Source organism: Columba livia, chromosome 8 (genome assembly GCF_036013475.1).
Source record: "Columba livia isolate bColLiv1 breed racing homer chromosome 8, bColLiv1.pat.W.v2, whole genome shotgun sequence".
Classification (NCBI taxonomy): Eukaryota; Metazoa; Chordata; class Aves; order Columbiformes; family Columbidae; genus Columba; species Columba livia.
In genome coordinates, this window is record NC_088609.1 from 20,686,743 (window position 1) to 20,703,416 (window position 16,674).

Genomic DNA, 16,674 nt, shown 5'->3' on the forward strand with positions numbered 1-16,674 from the left:
TAAAGGGGAATCATAACTTATGAAATCTGCAGCAGTCTTAGATTTAAGTCCACCATAATTCTGAGGAGACCAGTTTTTTTGGTTTGGGCTTATTTCAAAATAGGCTGGAGTTGGAATGATAAATTTAAACTCATCTGTTTTTGGGGAGGGTAATAGCATGTTCCTTTGAAACCACGTAACTTTCTTCTACAGTTTATAAGGTGGCATTATTTCTGTAGCTATGATTTGCTCTCCTTCCTCCTATGGATTCAGCATGTGAAGACCCCGAATCTACCTGAAAAATCACAATATAGACCAGACTTATGCTCCTTGTTACCTTTTGCATGGACTTCTGGATATTATTCAGTCATTGGTCTTCACTGTGTTGGTGTGGGTTGTGGTTTACAGAATGTTTTTTGGCTGCCAGTGAAACTGGGTAATCTAATTAGCAATGAGTGGTTTTGTTACTTGGATTATTCGTATCTTCCACTCACTGGAGAGATGTAAACATACCAACTTTTAAGCCTAACATCTCTGTAATAAAATTGTCTGATTTAAGTAATATTTTCAAGACAAGGTCTGTGTAGTTATAAAAAACCTCAAGGCTAAGAACTGCAGATGATTATTTTCTGTTCTAATAGAGTATCTTTTATATATATATATATATATATATATTTAAGAGTTAAGGTGTAATCATGTAGGTAAACGCAGGGTATGCTGGTATATACATAAGAAACCCATTCACTGAGTCACTGTCATTTTAACAGCAGGAAGCTTGGCTTCCTGAGGTGTCTCTAAAGCATTTCAGGCTCACTGAGTCAGGACTAAATAACACCCAGCTGGGTAAGAACAAACACCTGTCAGATAATCCAGCTAATAGCTGGTTTAGTTATCAGTGCCGTGCTCTATCTGCCTTTTTCCTCCCTGCCTTTTTGAATGTATGATGCATTTTCCACAACGTCATGTTTAAAAGCTTGAATAATCCTGTAATGGCAGCTGATGGAGACATTTTATATGTTGATTCCTTTTTCCCTTGGTTTCAGAAAGATGGCAAAAGTTTGCATGATGAAATCTTGGTTAGAATGGCTCTTTTTGTGTGCAGATGTATTTCAGATGGGATTTCTACTCTTTAGAGGAGCATGATTCTGATAGTGTAATTGTTTCTGGAATAGACATAATCTTTTTCCTCAGTGAGAATACAACTATGCAAATTGAATTCTTCTATGAGTGTGCCCATTTCATAACTATGTCTTTTCATTGTACCTTTAAGGTCAGTGATACAAAGGCTGGCAAGAAAAAGTTGCAGAGCATGAGTATGACCAAGGCGGACTTGTGAATATTCATATAGACCTTTGTAATACGTTTTTTTCTGTGTCAACCAAAAACCTTGCCTACTGTTAAAGGCCTGCTTCCATTGGCAAATATTTCTTCTGATTTTAATGGGAGATGTACCCAATCTCAAGATTGTTGAATAGCTGCTATTGTTCCTTATGAGTTAATAGTGTCATAATATTTTAAAATACATTTGTAGCTACATAACTTTAAAGAATTTATTACATGATTCTAAACTCCAAATAGGGTTTCTTCATCCTGAAAGGTAATTGTGCCTTAAAAGAAAAAAAAAAAAAAAATCAAGTTCAGTGGTAGAAAGTAAACTTATAGATCTAACCAGAAATATTTGGAATGGATGTACTTCTACACATAATTAACTTGACTTACAAGAATGCCACACTTTAACTTAACAGGCTGTGCTGCCATGGAAGATAATATTGATACTAAATTCCATATAACACATTCTGTAATATAGAACAAACCTAATTAAATGTTCAAATAACTGATGTTATAAGGTAACTTCACATGTTTCTATTGATCTTAAGATGATGAGATTCTTTTGTAAACAATGTTAATTTTGAAATCTTTAAATCACTTTCTGGTCCCTTCAAAGGAGAGCAAAACTGTCTAAATGTGCTGTGGTATAGCATAGATAGCATAATCTTAAGGTAACAACGTGGGGTCACAAACTAGTTTTAGATGTGTATGTTCAAGGTAATAGTGACTTGCTTTTGCCTTATTGTTTCTTTCAACATCTTTCAAAAACCTTGAGTACTGTTGGTGTCCAGCTTACTAGCCTGAAGTTGCCAGACTTATCAGTCTGCATAACTGTAATTTTTAACACTGTACTCACCAGCCTCCAGATATCTGACCAGTCCTGAATGTAAAGTAAGACTGCTTTGAATTTCTAAGCCTGTCTTTGCAATTAGGGTGACTTTGCATCCTTGCCCAGGTTACTGGCCAAATAGCTTGTGATCAGCTTTTTTTAAAGTTGTCTTAAGTATGTTTCCTGTTTTCTAGGTATACAGGCATCCCTAGTTCTGGTACTTGTGAAGTTCTTACTTTGCCATCTTCCTGCTGTCCTAGTTTATTTCTGTGTAATACATATTTATATTTTTAGTATATTTTACATCCTGCTGTATCTGGGTGCAACAGGTTACTTTGTCAGTTTGATCTTCAATGTTGCTATAAAGCACTTAATTCTTACCTAATTGATTGCTGAATTAGGTGGATATTCTTAGCCTGCTGAATTTAAGTGTAGAGGGTTTGCAGCTACAAACTGTCCAGTGTAAATGTACTTAAGAAAACTGGCTTAACTATTTTCAGTCTTTCTTATAAAAACTTTGACAGATTTTCAGCTTAGATAAAGTTCAGTCTGAATCAAATCAACATAGTTAATGCTAAAGCTAGGCTATTTCTCTGCTCTATTGTGCTAAAATACTGCATACAGTTCTTGAATTTGGTACCTAATTTGCAGTGCAAAAAGTGGCTTTGAGCAGACCATAGGCAAATGCACGCAGCATGTGAAGGGAAGGAATACCTTGCTGTCATTCTGTAGAAATAGTCCCTGGGAAATGAGAGAGTGGCATTAGTGGGTTCCAAGAGACATGATCAAACCATATTGTTTTGCTGGCAGAAAGGAGATGGCAGTAGGAAAGATCAGACAGTGGGTGTAAGTTAAGAGGTATCACATGACATTTGACAGAGTGGAAGACATATGTTGTAGGCTTGTGATAGCAAAGACAGGAAAAAGCAGTCAGGAATCCATTGTGTCTATATAATGTGTTAGCAGCCTATGATGATCCCACTGAAATGCCTTATACACCTTCTGTATAAGTTTTCTGTTGTAGCTTCTGCTGGTTTCCTGTCAGAGGCGGGCTTTTCCATCTTTGACACCTTTCAGTCCTTCAGTTCCAGCAAGTGTTTTGTGAACTGGCCTCTTCATAGCCGAGTTCAACATGAATCTTGTTTTTGTCTAATTCTTGTTGGTTATGTCTCAGCTCTTCAGAGGTACTTAGGTCTCTGCCCTGTACCTGGGTTCTGTTCTGTATCTCTTCCTTCAAATACATGTCAATAAGAGTTTTATACAGTTGCATTTTGCTTATTGAAATATCTTTAAATCCTCCACAGAGGCTCATTCTGTAATAGCAATAATGCAGGACAGAATAAATGCACCTCTGTGGCAAACTCCGAAATCTGATAAGCAATCCCCTGGAAAAATGTCTTATTAGTGCTTTTGGAATAAAATGTTGCCTTTACTGTGACAGAGCTGTGGACTTAGAATTGTAAGTGGAAACCAACTGAGTTTGTAAGACCTGGGAATTTCATTTCTTAACTCATGGTGACAAAAGAAGCAAGACTGGGTTTTCTAGGAGCTAGTGTGTCATGAGCAGCTACATGCTGTTAATAATAAAAGGGCCTAAAAGAGGCAGCCTGCAGGAAATAAAGCTGATAGGGCAAGTGACTTTCATTTCCAGGATCATGGGGTGTCTAATTGGGTAGTTTTAGGAAATCAGGCCAATAGTTATGCCTATGAACATCTGTAGCTAATATGCAGTCACTGTGATGCTTTAGAGTTAGAATATTTTGTTCTGTTGGTATTAAAGTAAAAAGATTTCTCTCATAAGGGGGAGACTGGGATGGCTGATTAGCTGTTATAGGACATTAGACCTTGCCTTGACACTGCTCCAAGTCATGTTTTAATGATATCGGTATATTAGGAACTATGAGTTTCAGTGTTGCAGAACCTGAGTGAAGCCTGACAATCCCACAGAGAATGGGAACTTTTTATAAAAAGCTAATTCTAACACAAGTTACCTGGCATTTGTTGTGGCTGGCTGGGCACGTGTGTGAGCATTTAGTCACATGTTGTAACTTCTTACTCATGCACACACACGTGTTACTGTTGTTATGCCAATAAAAGAGCTCACGTTGCAGAAATCAGTTTATGTTCAACATGTCCATATCTTGAACTCTCCTGAGTGGTAAAAACTGAAGATCACTTCTGGAAAGGTACTAGTTAAAGACATTATGCAAAAAGTACTATGTGAAGTTAATCTGGTTCAGGCCACTGGGCTCATGTATTCACTGTGTTTGATTTGTCATCTGTTGTCTTCAGGATTTAAAGATATGCAGTGAATCTTAAGAAACAGGAAAAGAGAGTTAGAAGATGCCACTTTATATCATAGTGGATATTTCATTAGTTAGTAATGCTGTACCCGAATTTCACTTCCAAGTAAGAGGCTGGTGCAGTGGCTGTCAGACACAGCTCATTCTGCATTGACCGTGCTTTTTGAATAGCCATGTTAAAGGTGTGACACTTAAGTTATTGTGCTTCAAAAACAGATTAAGAGAAGGATTGTGAAGTTGTGCACAGCACTTACCTAATACACCTGCAGAAAAAACAGAGTAAGGCTCTGAAGTTTTTTATGCATTAGGGATGTGTTTGTGTCCCAAATGCTGTGCCAGAAGATATCCTGTAGTAAAATGGTAATAGCATTGTGCTGTGTCTAGGTGAAGGTCAGAAGAAATAGAGGCATTTCTCTGCTGACACAGTTGCTTTGTGCAGGAGTTTAAAATAGTGGAGGAGTCCCATTAATTACAGGGTGATGTTGTATCATCGCAACATCTTTGAGTTTTGCTATGCAGTAGCATCATTTTTCTTGATCTTCTAAAGAAGCTGGATTTACTTGTTCTGTCTCGGAGGGTTGAACTGCTTTATAATTAGCTGAAAAATTAAGGTGAAGAATTTAAATCTGCAATTCCTTTACCATTAAAAACATGGCTTTGTATTTGCTTAGTTAAGTATGACTTTTCAAAGACATAACGATTCAGTAGTTCCTGTTCTGCAGTGGAGTAGAAACCTGTGCGACAGCTCTCAGTTCACCCTCCATTACTACTAACTGCAGGGTAACTTTGAAGGCTACAACCTCTTCTTGCACTTTTTGTAATCTTACATCAGTCTATTTCCATCCATTCTAAGTAGCACCTTGTTTTATCCAGATATGAATCAGGGTTATTCATTGCCCTTATTCTCTGTTTTTTCTTGTCCTGTTTCAACTTTAACAGAAGAATTATTGCCTACATGTTCATAGCTCTGTTGTTGTTTTACCCCTGACTTCAAATGTTTTTAACTAAAACACTCAAACCCAATCTTTTGTACTAAATTTCATTTTGAAGCCTTGGAGTATTTCCACAGGCTTGTAAAATGTTTATCTTGCAGACTGACTTCTTACAAAACCAAAACTAAGGGCTGGGTTTTGAAGTCTGCTGTTGCATGGATATGCAAGTGGTTTCACACAAGTTTTCCACAGCACTGTTAGAACTGTTCCGTGAGCACAGAGACCAAGATGCTATAGTTTTTAGTATTATGCAGGGTCTTTCAGATTCACAAAATATACTTAAGTGCCCAGATATCACTAGTGATCTCAGTGTTCCCAGTATGCCTTTGGAGAAGCTGGTTAAGTTGTTGGCAGGCATCTTGGAAGCTTATTCCACTATAATGGAACACAAACCTTCCTAGATTCTCCCTTTACTCTGCAATGTCACTCAGGAGCTGAAATTAACTCTATTTTCTGGCTTAGATTTCTGCAGATCTTTCTCATTTCAGAGCTTTCTCTTTTCACGGCATTGATAAATTAGACTTTTGATACCAGATCATTTTCTTTGTGTGCAGTAGAGACTGTGTATTAATTGTTTTTTGAATATTTTTATCTTTGCAATTGAGGGCGGTTTGGCTTTGCTGCTGATGGATTCTAAGAAGCAGCCAAGGATTAAAAATTCAGAGAAACTTATTCCTAGCTCTGTATGTGAGACTGAAAACATATTTTCACCACAAGTGTGTGGTATGGTCTAGTGAATATTTGGATTTTTTTGGGGTATTTTTCCTGTTACCAGTAGAAGGCCATACCTAGTGATCCTGTAGCACAGGGCCCTGGGAGCTGTCTGGACTTGCATTGGCTTGGGCTGGCTGGAGCTTTTTTTCCCATGTCCAGTCTTCTTGTGCCCATGGCCTCCTCAGGGCTGGTGTGTGAGAACCCACAGCCTGGTGTTGGCTGAGACTGGAGGAGGAATGTAGGCACCTGCCTGGTTGTGGCTGGGATCCAGTGGGCAGGAAGGAGAGTGTGATAGTAAAATCTGTGAAACAAGCCCCATGTGGTCAAGACTGAACAGGAAGAGAGATTCCCTACCAGTTCTGCCTTTGACAATCAGAAATGGTCAGCCATAGACCCATGGCCATACTGGAATGGTGAATGTACTAGAATGTCTTTGCATAGCACTTTCACCTGCATAAACAATGAGGCTTTTCTTTTTAAATAATATGGACTAACAATAAATTTTTAGTTCCCTTTGAATGTTATTCCCTTTTACCCATAAAAGGTTTATTAACTTGAGAAACTCCTCTTTAATTGCAGAATGCTGAAGAGATAAACTGACTTAAACCAAATTCTGCTAAAACTTAACTGAGCTGTCTTGTTTAACTCATGCCAGGCTGCTCACAATGTCCACTCTTTACACATATCCCGTCTTTTGGCACCACAGTCAGTAGTTTAACTGCACTATTTCACCTCATTCATCACCTAATTTTTTTCTGGTTTTTAATAAAAACCTGATTCTTCATGTTTCTCCTTTTTATTTCTTTTATGACACAAACTTGCTATAGTTAAACTTTCAAATAGCCTTTATTTAAAACTAACAGTTATCAGAGGATTGAGTTCTACATTATCTCTTCAGGTTCTGTTGTGAAATATGTTTCCACAATGCTAAACTCTTCGTCATTCAATAAAACTTTTAATAGTTATATATATATGTATTTTAAAATATTTCTATTTCATGTGTAGTCATGAAAGTATAGATTTGAGGGGGGGAATTTTAGCATTTCTGTTGAACTAAATCTTTCTTAACTCCAAACCCCAAATGAGTTCTTGAAGGATTTAAAGATTTGGATTATCAGAATACAAAAGGATGAAAGACAGGGTGACAAATACTGAGGATAATAACAAAGAACTGCCATTTTAGCTTTTTAATCCAAGTCTGCTTTTAAGTACCTTATACATCCTGCTGTGAAACAGACACTGCTAGTGTTTAATAATAAGCATATTTAAAGAAAGAACCACAAACTATTCTTTTCCTATGTGTTGAAACATTTAAAGTTGTTTGCAGTTTCAAGTATTGGCATAAGCATCTTGAGGGATCTGCTGTGGCAGGAAATAACAAAATAAACTGTGGCCTTGAAATGTGGTTTTGCATTGTATGGATGGATCCTTTAAAGCAGGGGTGTCAAACTCATTTTCACCAGGGTCTACATCAGCCTAGCAGTTGCTTTCAAAGGGCCAAATGGAATTTTAGGACTGTATAAATGTAACTACTCCTACTTTAAACAAAGGTCTAATTCCTTTGCAGAACAGGACCCTTCCTCTAGCTTTGAGCAGGAAGTCCAGATGTGCTGATAGACATCACAGCCTCCCAGGTGACCTTTGGACACATGTGCACGTGCAGGACAGCTCTACACAGAGCACACAGCAGTGAAAAGATTGTTTTTTGGAAAGCATTCATGCCTGAGTGTGATGATCTAGTGATCTGCTCATGCAGTGTATCCCTTGCTGTCAAGAAATGTTAGTGTACTGTTTTTGTGCAAAGCACACTCCAAACAAGTACGCTTCCAGAAAGTATTGACCTGCAAAACATCTCTGAAGCCAATCTATCTGCGCATCTGCAAGTTTGACAATAGAGATTTGTTCCATATATCAGCCTGTGGATAGACATAAAATGGGAGCATCAGCAATACTCAAATAATGCTCTGCTCATCTAGTCCTTGTGAAAAGTTTAACACTGATTTAGAAATACAACTTGGGGGTAACTTGTTATTGAACATACAATTTACTGTCAGAGTGTAGCAAAATATAGTAATAACTCTTCATTAAAAAAGCAGATGAGATCTTACTTTGTTGGTAGCCAACATGTACTGTCTTGCAAGGAAAGTGCAAATTGGGGAGTGATGTTTGTTAGCAAGAATTATCTATAGACTGAAAGAATGTCCAAAATCCATTTCTGTGAATAGTCGTTGTGTAATGATTATCTGTGGTTGCTGTTTCACTTCTGGCTTCAAATCACAGTACAGCGTAGGTCCTGGCTACTGCTTTGTATGATTCATCTTTTTTTGTACCTTCCTGTAAATATAAATATTATTCAGGTAGTCTGGTACCACACACAGACATGTGGCAAAGTTGCCAAGCTGCTGATTTTTGTTGTTGTTGTTTTCACTTGAAAAATCACTGCTTCAGAAGTGAAATCTGTCTTGTAAACCATCTCCAGTTATGGTTTAATTTTCTCTCAGAGATTATGAATTCTTTAACTGTATCTTAGTGGATAACAGCAGCATAATCCATGTCATATATTCCTACTCCCTCCATTATCTTAGTATATTCACTCTGTAGCTCTAAATTAAAAAATTACTGCAGGAGAGCTGACACTAATGCTGTCAGAACGTTGTGTAGTAATTGCATAGTGTTCTGGAAACTCCCCTGTGAGATCTGCAAATGAGGAGGGCAGAGCTCTGTCTTGGTAGCAAAATATGGTCCCAAGGGGGCCTTTCTGCAGTGGAAAACTCTTGTTCACTTCATGTGTGAGTAAATTATATGAATCAGTTTGTGGGGCCAAGATTTTTCTGTTGGGCTTGTTATCTAAAAATGAATGAGCAAAAACCAAATAAGTATATTCTGATTAACTGTGTGCAATTCAGTATATGCTCTATATTCCTTTGATTTTTTAAAAGCTTTGGGGTGGCTGTGTTATTACTCCCAAGTGAGTAGCAGACCTCCTGCTGTTTATGTTACTATTTATATTTTCTTTCTATTTTTAGTTTGGACAGTGTATATCAGTTCTTCTTCATTAGTTCCACAGCTTTCTTTAACTAAAGATGAGAATAAAAACATTATTTGTTATCAGAAATTATTTGTTATAAGAAATATGTGAATGAAATTTAGTAGCTCTCATGTATGCATATATCCAGGCTGACCAAATGGGCTGACAGGAACTTCATGAAGTTCAACAACAAATGCAAAGTCCTGCACCTGGGCAGGAACAGTCCCATGTACCAGTACATGTTGGGGACCGTGCAGCTGGAAAGTGGTTTGAAAGAAAGGGACCTGGGGGTCCTGGTAGACACCAAGTTGAACATGAGCTAGCAATGTGCCATTGCTATAAAGGTGAATTCTAGCCTGGGCTGCATTACGCATTTCCAGCAGGTCAAGAGAGGTGTTCCTTCAGCTCTACTCAGCACTGGGGAGGAGGCCACATCTTGGAGCATTGTGTCCTGCTCTGGGTTTCTCAGTACAAGAGAGAGAGAGAGACATGCTGGAGAGTCCAGCAAGAGGCCACAAAGATGGTTAAGGGAAAGGTGCACCTCGCATATGAGGAAGGACTGGTTGAGCCTAGAGAAGAGGAGACTTTGGGGGGGGGGATCTTATTGATGTATAAAAATACCCAAAGGGAGGGTGTAAAGATGGAGCCAGGCTCTTTCCATTGGTCCCTAGTGACAGGACCAGAGGTAATAGGCACAAACTGAAACATAGTAGGTTCCATCCGAACATCAGGAAACACTCTCTTCACTGTGAGGGTGACTAGGAATTTGAGCAGGCTGTCCAAGAGAGTTTGTAGAGTCTCCATCCCTGGAGATACTCCAAAGCCATCTGGACATAGTCATGGACAACTTGCTCTAGGTGACTCTGTTTGGCTAGGGTGGTTGAATGAGATGATCTCCAGGGGGTCACTTCCAACCTCAAGCATTGTGTGATTCTGTGATATTAAGGCTCTTGAATAACAGGTAATAGGCAGAGTTTTCCAGTCTTATTTGATTTCTGGAAATCCGTAACTGTTTTACTAAATGTTCTAATAAAATGTTATTTGACATTAAAATTGCATGTTGATAGTAAATTTCCATGAGGATTATTAATGCCCAGCATGCGTATCATGTTAATTTTCTGACTGTATAATGTATTTTAGCTTTCAAACAAATACTATATGTGCTGCAAATACATTACTTCCTTGGATATGTTTGCTAGTGTCTGAACCTGCAGATAATAGCAATGATTCCAAGTCCCTTAGGAGCAGTTTTGCAAGTCTTATTAGGCATGAGAAGCAATAAGTGCTCTTAATGCATACAACTATGCTGGAAAAGCTGAAAAAATTCATGCAGGATATTCCTGCCTCCAGCTGATAAGTGATTGCAGCTCCTTTATATGTATCTCAGATTTTGTTTAACTAAATGGATAATATGTTAGTCACAGCACTGAGGGTTCTTCACAGAATGCAAGACCCTGACAAAATATTTGGACGCTTAATCTGTGGTTCAAACTGCTGTGATTAAACTGCTTTCAGGAGTTCAAATGGCAGACACTAGCACTCTGCAGCAGCACCTTCTTCTCTAGATCATGTGTGTTGTGTTTCCAATCACCTTGAATTCCAGGTGGGCTGACAATTTAACTTGAAACAGCTCAAAATAATCTAGAGGAGCCTAGAAATTGCAAAATAAACAAAATTTATAAACAAAATGCAGAGGAGATTTAGGAGCCAAACTCTGTAATAAGCTTGAACCCATGAGGAAATCCCTATGTTACTTCTCATCCCAGTTATCCTGTTTGCCAAGAACTGCAGCCAAGCCTTTCTTAATTTAGATATACTTCATAGATGGAAAGATCTACAGGGGAAAGAATGGTAGTAGTTTCATGGCTCAGCAGCTTTCCAGCCAGTCTGGATAACCTTGGAAATTATTTCCTTAAAACTTTGCACGTGGCAGGGTGTTGTCATTTCAAGTTAGCTGCAGGTATCTTTAGTTCTGCTAATAATACAAAGGAAACCTGAAGGTCCCCATCAGTTGCTATTTTTAGTTCAGTGTATTCACCCTTAGGATGCATTAAATGAAGGAAGGATTTTATAACTGGGAAAAATTATATCACTTGGACGTTTCTCTTAGAAGGATTTCTATAGATTTTCGTTTAAATTTTTGAGGTAAATAGTGCATTATTAGAGCTTCACATTATGTCTAATTAAATATTTATGTTGAAGTTACCATTTGTATACCTGCATAAAAATAACAAATTAAAACAGCCTTCCTCTGACTTAATAAACACTTAGCTACCAAGTGAGCATCTGTGGGAGGGGAAGGGAAATTGTAACTTCTTCAATTAAGTAGGAAATTTGCCATTATCATCACTTTATAAGACTGACAAGGGGTAAATAACAGGAGTTTTGCCATTAGTGTAGGCTTGTATTGTCCTCACAGAGCAGGGTCCTAGGAAGCAAAGCGTGATAAGAAAATGTGCAAAAACAAACTCCCATGTGGTCCAGACCAAGCAGGAAGAGATGTTCCCCTAGCTCTGCTGTTGGATGGCTGAGGCTGTCAAACCTTTAACCTGGGAGATGTGCACCAGAGAAGCACAGCACCAGAGACTGAGGTGGATGCTAGGGAGTTTTTTGAATAAGTTATCTGTATTAGTAATGAGACTTTTTAATATTCATATTGGCAATGATGTTGGTTAGATTCCTGTAACAGGACTCTAGTTTGGACTATGGGACTGATAAAACACCAGTACATGAACTACAAGTATGTTGGCTCTACTTAAGCGACATGTTGCTTGCTGCATGGTTCTGAGTATAATGAAGCGCAAGACATGTGCAGCAACACACTGAGAAAAGTTGTTCCTGACTTGTACTCAGTGACGCTTAGTATTTGTGACTGACTTTTGCAGCATTTCCAAAGGTATGTGGAATACCTAGTCCATACTTCAAAGATCACTCTGCCCCGTCGTTATACATATTTTTAAATTGAAAAAGTATTTTTTTCCTAGTTCCTTTCCATTTAGATTGGAATAATAAAAGCTGATATCCCATTTGTTTTTATTTATTGTAACACAAAACAAACAAAACTCAAATACTATCAGCAATATTTTTCTAAGTAATTTACAGTAGCTTACTTGTTTTCTGTCAGAGTATCTTTAGGTATTAGAAATTGTTACTTTGTCTTTACATTCGTAACAGATTACAGCTTTTTTTTCTTACTCAGTAGTAATACGTGTAACACTGCAAGTAACCGAGCTATTATTTAGCCATGTGGTAAACGGTTAACATTTCAAGCTATGTTTTAAGCTTTTGGTGGGCATTAAGCCCCCTTTTCCCACTAGCGGGAACAAATAAAAGTTAAGAATGCGTGTGTAAGAAATCTAATCAGAGGATACTTAGGTCCTGATTCAGTATGACACTAAAATATGTGCCTGTTTGTAAGACTGTACAGCAACATTTCACTTTGTGAAGTTATGATAACGTGTGCATTAAACTTGCATGAATTGACGTTTAGCTAAACTTAAGTATTCAAGTACTGCATTAGCATCACCTGGACTACTCATAACCTGATACATGTATTGATAGATTCCTGAGAGCAGACTTAAATTAATGTTTGTAAAGCTCATTATTACAAAAATGAACTGAAGTTTTGTTACTCTTTATTTCCACTTGTCATTCTCACATGAGCAGCACCTTCCAGTCATGGCTTCCGGTATAGTTTGCAAATGACAGCAGAAGAACAGCAGCAATCTCTTACACTACATTAACCTTTACAGTGTATTTGTTTGGAGTAGGCAACCATTCAATGTTTTTGTTGCTCACAGAATATTAAGGTTATATACAGAGGAAATAAAAGGAATGGCTGACAACTAAAATTTGAAAATTTTGAAAAGGTCAAAGTAGCATGGTTTAGCACTGTCTGTATGTCTTACTTTCAGCAGATGACAATGTACTGAATGCTAATAAACTACAAGCTGTATATGTTTTAAAATATCAATACAAAAAGTGTTTCAACGATCAGTTAAAATGACAGTTTTTCTGTTAAGTTTTCAGTTGTTGATACCCAGAAGTTATTAAATTAAATAAAGGCATTTGGATTTCTTTATTGCTGTAGGGTTTATTGCTACTTCATTCTCTTGGACATGCATGTTTTTATATGGCAAGTATGGTACTGTAGCAAGGACTTTGGGGGATTACTCTTAACAATATACATGGAATTTTATTTAGTAAAAAGCAGAGTAGAATTACATCTTTTGTTTACAAAGCATTGATTCTCAAAACAGCAAATCATCAACACGTCACTTGTCTGTTCAAATACTGTACTTCAGTTAAGCACATTAACCAAGATGAAATAAGCACTTGGTGTAAACATTCAAATGAACGATGTTTTCAAAGGAAAAAAAAAATAAAGAACAGATTGTCATAAAACTGATGAAAGATGAAACCTCACTGAAGATATCCCTTTGCAGCAAGCCAGGGTCAGTTATATCTAATGGATACCTAAAATCCTCAAAAGCTGCTGGTGCTGTAATCTCACCAGACAATCTGTCTGGTTACTTACCTGTTACTAAAATCAGAATGTTTTTTGCCTTGATATGTAATCATAAGTCTCTGGCAACATTGGAACATTTCCTGTTCTGTGCATCCTGGCCTGTGAAAACAACTTCCTTCGTCTTGGCCATTACCTTTTGTCTTGTTTCCCTGTGGCCTTCTCTCCTCCTGGTGAAATCTGTTTTGGAGCTGTATGCATTTGTTAAAGTGTGATCCCACTGAAGCTTAGCATCTGTAACTTTGAAGTCTGGTGTTAAAGTCTGTCTTCCAGCCTTTGTCCTTTTAACAGAAAGGAATAGATGCCTTAAGGAGACTGTTGGATTTCTCTGGGGTTGCTGTTTCTTGTCATTGGCTGCAGAGGTGGGCTGAAACAGGAGCAACTTGGTTCTCAGACCTTCTGGGATGATTATACTCATATGAGAGGAATTCCTGTAGCATAGCTGGATGTGTATGGAGGTGGTGTAGAAGGAAAGAAAGGAAGATGCTGTTATGGACACCTTGAAACTAATGGGCATATAACCCTATTTGCTGTTGCTCCAGATTCTTTTAAAGTTGATAGCTTGAAACAATTAGTTATTCCTTTAGATGTCCCTTCTCTGAAAGACCCAGGAAGCATAATATGCTGTAATTAGTTCTATGCTATGTAATCAGTTTACAACACAGCATATCTTGGGAAAGGGTTTATTGCTCTCTTCCATTTAGCAAAGCAGTCCTCTGATGCATGAAGAATTAATGCATTCTTCCCAATGAACTGTATCTGACGCTGCCGAACAGCTGAATTTATTTTGGACGTGAGACCTTTTACCTTCTTCAGTGTCTGTTCGCTTCTATGTTGAAATGAAGTGAGAACAAAGCCCTAATGAGATAAGGGCATTAAATGCAGATGGTCTTCTATTTTAATACAAACATTTGAGACAATAATCCAGCTCTTACTGAGAAAAATCGTGTTGTCAGGGAAGAGGTTACCTTAGCAACGAGGTCACCTGGCAGGGCCCGTGGTGTGAGGAGAGTGATGGGGCAGCACGTGATGGGAGAGCCTCAAAGATGATGAAAGAGCAGGAGGTCAATCCCTCACACTTCTCAGTGACTTCCATCAGCTCAAGGTGAGTTACTCCAGGAGTTTCATAACCTGGCTTTCTGAATACAAATGGTCTGTGTGAATTGCCAAGGGCATGGAGGACCAGAGGAAGGACTTTACATTCAGGGAATTGTTATCATCAAAGGCTTTATTTTTGTGTGAAGCCTTTTTTTTTTTAACTTGGAAAAAAAACCCAAAAAAAATACAAAACAAACCCAAGACACAACACACGTACAAAAACAAACAAAAAGCCCCCAAACAAGCAAATAAACCCCCAAACAAATAAAAAACCACCCTCCAAAAAAACTAAAAACAAAACAACAACCAACCAAACAAAAAACAAACTAAACCAAACCCAAAACCAACATGAGGGAAGAGTACAAGTTCTTTGTGGAGATCATCTGTGGCTTATGGCTATTTTTTCCAAAGAACTGAACTGTATCATCTGAGGAAAAGGATCACATGCTTCATATGTGGTGAAGGGAGGCTCAGGATGCAGCCTAGGGTGCTGGGAACAGATGAACTGACAGTGGGTTCTGGTTCATAGCTGTTGGTGCTAGACAGGCATCCTTTAGGATTGTTTTAGCAACCCTGAGTTAGAGCATAGGTGCTTGACAGTGAGCTCATGATAAGCCAACAGCGTACTTGATCAGTTTATCAAATTCTTACAGAAGCTTTTGAAGTTAGAGGAAACCTGAATGCTCATGAGGTTGGTCTGGCACTCTGTATGCTAGGTGGCAGAGAAATGCAAAGGCTGTGGAGAAGTTGCTAAACACAGCTGGCAAACCTAGCAAGTCTTAGTCCTTACAGGATGTATAAGAGATAAAGATACAAAAGAGATACAGACCAGAGTGGAGTGTTTAAAGGTATATGGGAAAACAAAAATGAAAGGAGTAGATTCTGTCGAAGAAAAAAGGGAGAAAAGCAAGAAGAGAAAAAGAAGATAAAGCATGTAGTTTGTAAACAGCAATTTGCACTCTTCCATCTTTCTCTTTTTTCCAGACTGTGGGAAAAATAGGGAAATGAAAAGGCAACCTACTTAAAGCAGATAAATAAATACAGCACTGTAATTAGCAGGTAGATCTTAATTACTGTTTATCTTTTATCTGTTTTTTATTTTCTTCACCAATCTTTGTATGTTGTTGTTTGTTTGCTGGGTCCTGTGAGAAATTTACTGCACTACTATCCTTAAGGCACTTTTCTCTGGGTTCAGGATTTTCAGTGAGGCATTCTATCTCTTCGTAATTAGTGTGCTTCTTAACCATGTCTGCAGTCTAAACTAAATTGCTCAGTTGGAAGCAAATGAGACAACGTAGTGATGGGATTCTGTATTCAGTGCTCATGTCTGGATCTTTTTTTCAGTCTAAGAATTGCCAGCTTTTTCCATTTCCAAAGCAACATTCTGCAAATGTGTAAATGACACCACCTCCTCTCTCACATTGTGCAAGACTGTATGTCTAACTGCAGTGGAGAGAGAATCGAACTTGTGACTTTGTTAGTGAGGAAATGATGTTCTTGATACTTTTCTCAGTCCTCCTCACCCCTCACCTCAGGCAAAACTAATCTCCTCCTCCTCCACAATGCTGTTGTTAAATGGAGACACAGCAGAAAGACACAGTCAGGGCTGATAACAAGAAAAGCAAACACAGATTAGGAACTGCTAAGTTATTCTAGACTGCTCTTAATTTTTAAGGTCTGCTTCCCTTTTGTGCTGGAATTAGTGATGTAGCTGAAAAATCTTCTCCCAAGTTCTACTTATTTTTAACTACTGCCATGAATATTTCTTGTCTAATGGTGTGGGAAGGTAATAGTCGTATCTGCAGAAATTACCTCAAATATGGTTGAAACTGTCTATTTTCACCCCCATGCATATACTTTTGCTACATTTTAAGGGA